Raw genomic sequence first — 6,000 nt, 5'->3', positions numbered from 1 at the left:
TTCTCCAAATGCAACCTCTGGGTCTTATTGGACCAGCCCTGACCTGCCAGGATTGCCAGGGTAAGGAAGCAGACCAAACTGACCTTGGAGAGTACCTTCCAGTCGTGTAGCCTAATGGTTTTCAAATCCGCTCTGCAGAACATCTGTGGCTGCCACTTGTGGGAAGCGAAGGGAAGGGAAGGGAAGGGAAGGGAAGGGAAGGGAAGGGGGCTGTAGCACATGGAGCTCCGTGCACCCCATGCAAATGGTAATGAGACGGCTCCGGCTTTATCTGTTTTCTGTATCAGCCTCCTTTCAAGTTGCCACTTGAAGAGCTTTTCCATGTGAGCTGCGCACGCCACTATTTACATTCGCCTCAGTTGGTCCTCACAAATACTGGTGTTCCAGAATGGCTCCTGGGCACCTTTAAATAATTTAGAGAAAGCTCATTTCAGTTCCCCACTCCCACCCATGGTTTAGCCTAGTTAAACATTTTTTAGCACCAAGAACTAAAATAATAATAATAATAAACAAAAGAGGTCATGGGCAAAAGAATGCTGTCAGATGCTCCAGGTCGCCTGCCTTTGGTCCCAAAGTAGAAAAGTCTCAGGATTTGAACATTCTTCTTATTAGGTTGTTGAAAATTATTTGCTTAATTATGAAAAATATAGAGACTAATAGATCCCAAATAAATGACACATGTTGAATGTGACTTCACTCTGCCTAGAGTTTCACTATTTTGCTTGTTTGACGAGGCAATTCAGGGAAAGGGAAAAGGGAGAAGCATCGAGAAGGCCACGTCAAATCTCAAGTTTCCACTGAAAAAGATCTCGTTTGGCAGAACGAGAAATATGCCCACTGTCACCTGCTCACACGTGACCACAAAGAACACTAGAAAATGTGCCCTTTGGCTCAGTGGCCATTTCTTAGTGACCACTCCGTACTGAGGAGAAGGTGGAAGAATGTTTGGTGGACAGAGATGCTTTCTGCCACACTGCTTCTGGGAAACTGAACACTTGGCAGTGGTGTAGACAGATTCGGGTTCGAGTGTGAAGGGACAGGTTTCATGGGCGAGGCCCATACACGAGGTCTGTGGCTTCCACCTGCGTAGACAACTCCCTCTTTCTTGCTTCTTCTACCCCAGAACCGTCCAGCGAGTCCTTTAGCCACCACCTACGCCTCAGTATTGAAATCAATTCGGGTCTTCTGACTTCTCATCCCAGGAAAAGGGGGAAAGGAGATGTGCTTGACTGGACACTGAGGCGATTTCTTCTGTCCACTGTCTGTCAGGGCCACCAGCAATGGAGACTGTAAGGCCCAGCAATCGCATGGAGCCAGGCCCGGCATATGGCTTCTAGGCCTGCCTCTGACGTTTCCCTCATTAGTCAGTTCTTCATCCTTAAACCATTTCTTCCTTTGGTTTCCCTGGACATCACATTTCCCTCACTCCCCTACCCTCTCTCTTGGAGGCTCAGGGATTCAAATTTCTCCTCGTGGACTTAGGACTTGCAATTTTCTATCTCTAGCCTTCACGTCTCCTTTGAGCTAAAAACCGGCCTTGCGACAATTCTGGGTCCAAGTCAACGGAAGTGTGTGTTTCACATGGCCTCCTCGGGGATGCCATTCCTGACCACTAACTTCCATTAACCAACCTCTCCCACTCCTTGTCAAACATCCATTTCGCTTGTCCGTGTAACACTTTTGCTCCCCGAAGGTACTCGCACATTTATTTGTTGGCTTGTTCATCAGCCATCCTAGGTAGGTGCACCACACAGGCGCGTAGACTTCGCCTACCTTGCGCAGAGCCTAGCGCAGTGCCTGGAAAATGGGACATGTTCCCCCAGATGTTTGTCAAGGGAATACATGAAGAATCCGTTCTAGGCAGAGCCCCTCTGAAATCCTAAGTGCAGATCGAAGGACACAAAGGCAGAAGTAGCGACGCGTTGGCTAGAGAAGTTTGAATTACTTTTCCACCAAGACCACTCACGACAGGGGAGAAGTAACTGCGCACCAGGATTCTGGAGTGCTATCCGATTGGGACGCACTGGTGAGGCAGGTAAAACCTGGCAGCTGTTGGGTCAAGTCCGTAATTATTGCATAGAAACAAAATAGAGTGTTGAATCCCTAGATTCCCAGCTCAGGGTGGGCAAAGATTTTTCTGTAAGAGGCCAGCTAATATAGATTTTGTGACTTGTGAGCCGTATGGGCTCCGTTGAAACTACCCAACTCTGCCGTTACGGAACAGGAGCACCCAGAGACAGCATGGAAGCCAACGGGTACGGCTGGGTTCCAGTGGCACTTTCTTTATGGGCACTGAAATGTGAATTTCATATAAATTTTACTCGCCACCACATTTTGATTCTTTTGATTTTTTCCAACCATATAAAAATAAAACAAAACCAAAAAAACCCCACAAAAAACCCCACCAACCAACCCACTCTGAGCTCACGAGCCAGAGAAAAACAGGCAGCAGGCGGGATTTGGTGTACAGGCAGTAGTTTGCCGACCCCTAATCTAGGTGGTCAGACAACTCAGCCTTGTTCATATTAGGATTTTTTTTCCCCCAGCGCTCATGGCTACTTTATAAATAACGCTTCATAAAACATTTTCGTGTAACCCCTGGACTTGAGTCTCTAGGGGTGTTCTGGGTTGGAGGGAGGGAATAGGAAGAGAGTCTCCCAAGGCCTAAATGGTTAACATTTATATTGCAACATAAATAATTCTTCGCTCCAGATTGCCTGTGCTATCCATGTAGAATGATTAATGTCAAGATGATAAAATGATGCAGTCTCTTGAATTTGATTCCAGCTGTTCCCGTCTTTGATATGATTTGTGAATGACATTTGTATTTTTCACTGGTGATTAGTTAATGCTGGGAAGGACGGCCAGATGATAGCTGTCTAGAATTCTAAAGCCAAAGATTTACTTGGCTGGAAAACTATTCAATAGAATATCGTTACAACATTTACCGCAAATTCATTTAGCATTTGATTATACCATGATTACAAAACAATGGTAACCCAAAAAGGCTCCTAGCCCCATGATGCATTACTCTTGTTTAGATCGCAAATGAACTCTTAAAGAAATGACTCCATTTTTTCCTGAGAGCCCTTCGTCGGCTTGGTCATGGCCAGAGGACATCTCCAGTCTGCCTCTCAGTTAGAAGCCGCCCGTCCAAAGTTACCGGGGTTAGCCCACGATGGCAATAGTCACCATATCTGGAGCCACTAACAATGTGTCAGGCGCTAGACCGTTCTACACTCACTTTGTCCTCACAGCAGGGCTTTTAAACATTATGCTAGGCTGTCAGAATATTCTTCCACCCACCGAATCATCGGGAGGGCAGGCAGTTTGGTCTCTTGTCCTCTCTGCAGCCGTGTGGCCCCTCAGGTTGTGACCCTCTGTGGATGAGCGTGGGATGAGTCTAACGCCCTGCGCCCCCCACGATAGCAGCATCCCTGGTCCCTGCCCACTAGGTGCCTGTAGCACGTCCCCCAAGTGGGGACGAGAACTTTTCTGTCTCTAGACACCGCCAATGTCCCCTGCAAGAGAAAATCACGGCAAGTTGAGAACCACTGGTTGAACTCAATCTCCCCAGGGCAGCATCGTGCACACAAAGTTGTCCTTGGGGCTTAGCCTGTATCTTCACTTCCTGTGCGAGGCCATCTTGTCATGAGTTTCTTTTTACTTCAGGAATTAAAATGGGAGCTGCGCCTGCTTTATCATGAATCCCTCCTCATGGAAAATAGAGTTCATTGTGATGCTGACAGTGGCGGCTGCACTGATTCCTTACCCGGATCCAAATTAGTATAAGGGAGGAATCCATGTTTCTGATAAATGAAAGGAGCAGATAATGAAGGGGTCTCTCTCTCTGTCTCCCTCCCTCCCACCCTCCTTCCATCTCTTTGGGATCAACATCCCCGTAAACTTCAGGTTAATAAAACAGCATTTCCATGTGGGATCGCGGGCATATTTTTTGTTTCCCTCTGTGCTATTCTTTAAATTGGAACTTTCTGCAATAAACATATATCGTTTTTTAAATCAGATACAAATTCCTTTAAAAAAATGGAGTCACTAACCCATGCTTAGACTTCTAGCTGGTGTTAACAGTTTTTTGTAGACAATCTGAGCCTCGGCTTTCTGATCAGACACGAGTGCCGTTGTAGCTCCTACGGTGAAACTTCTCGGAGAGAACTCGATCGGTGGACATAGGATAATAGTATCTGTTACTTAATTGCACACATACAATTAGAGCAATGTCCTGAAAATTTGAAATGCCAGGGACCTGGAAAACTAAACATCGCATTGCCAGTTCTGAGTTATGTAATATTTTCATTACGGAACAATGGGGGACAGGAACAGCAGTTGCTTTGAATTACATGCTATTTGGGATCAGCAACGGTGGATTAACAAGGCTTTACTACGTTTCAGATGTTCGTCAATGATTGATTGTCGGCTTTCCTATCTACATATGCTTAGCAGGCTTTCAGGGCACAGGGTCTTCAAGACAGAGGTTATGTTTTTTATTGATTCTGCACAAGGCCAGACCACACGGGAGAGCCCTATAATAATACACTGGTGGAGTATTTTGACCATTGATAACAGCGCACGGACTATTTAGCTCGGATCCCAAGGCCGAGGTAGAAACAGCCCAGGAACGATGCCTGCAAAGGCTGTTTATGACTAAAAAGCCCCAAGCAAGCATATAGCTTTCCCAATCAGTAAAGGCACTTGGCTCCAGCCTGTCATTAAAATGTGGGCACGGGCCCAGCCCCAGGCCCGGGAAAGCAGCCCCCCTCCACAAGCAGGCTTCCCTGAGCAGAGCAGAAAGCCCTGGCTGTGGGCCCCCTTGAAAGCCGGGAAGTTTCCTTGAGTGGCCTGGACGCCAGCTCCTGCCTAGAGAAGTTGGGAGAAGTGATGGCTTTCAGGCCGAGGCCTGCAGAAGCAGAATTCCCAAATTCCCAGCCAAAGAACATAATCCTGAAGTGGAAAAACAAATGAAACTCATACAGACTGAACCCAACGGCTCCCTTTCCTCATTGGAAAGGAAATGGTTGGGAGAAGGTTGCGGACAAACACGGCGCGGGGGCCACACTCTTTCCTTCTCCTGTGGCAGAAGCCAGAGGGAGCTCAGCTCGGAGTTAACGAGGTCGGAAGGGTCTATCGGTCGGTGGGTCCCGCTGATTGGCAGCGCCTTCCATGGGCCTCTCTACGCCATCAGGACACATTTCCTTTGGTTCTTAATTCTTGTTTGGCTTCTGGTTCTGTGACCGGTGGAAGCAATCGGATTTCTTAACCAGAATTAAATTGTTAAGTCCCTTATTGCACAAGGGAGGAAACGTTCTCAAGTAATTTTCATTCAGATGAAATGGGGATAAACCGGTCTTGAAATAGAAGGAAAGAATTAAAATAGTAACTCTATTACCAGGTATGTTTTTCTCCCGTAGGAAACAGTGGTTTAAAGTTTATGGAGCAGGTTAATGAGTTGGAGAATGTTGCCTTTTGGCCCATGTCCTAAAATAAGACTTAAACACACTTCAAAAAATATACAACACTTCTCATTAATGGTGAATAAAGAATTAGGGTTTGAGTCAGGATGTAATCGCAGAATGATTCACACAGTAACATGTAGTAGAAACGAATTTTTTTCAGAAATGAAATATTTCATTGATTAAATGATTCCTGGAACACCATGGATATTTATTTTGCTTTGCTTTTTCCCTCGTGCTCTTTGTTATTTTTCACAATTTTCTTCAATCGATATACACGACTGGACTGGAGAAAATGGACTAAATTTGAGAGCTGAAAAATTGATGTGGTATCAAGAGGGCCTTTCAAGAAGTGGAGTTGCTGTCAAAAGTCTGTAGAAAAGGAAAATTAAAAGGTTTTTGTTTTGGTTTGGTTTTTTGCTTGAAGGGCATGGGACAGATTGGAGAACTTTTAAGCCTGTTCTTTTATTCTAATTTTGTTTATCTTTTATGGCTCCATCGTGGAAGCTTTGTCCTCCTGTCCAATATTAAG

Source organism: Ursus maritimus (assembly GCF_017311325.1).
Source record: "Ursus maritimus isolate PB19 chromosome X unlocalized genomic scaffold, ASM1731132v1 scaffold_X1, whole genome shotgun sequence".
NCBI lineage: Eukaryota > Metazoa > Chordata > Mammalia > Carnivora > Ursidae > Ursus > Ursus maritimus.
Note: the sequence above shows the minus strand (reverse complement) of the source record.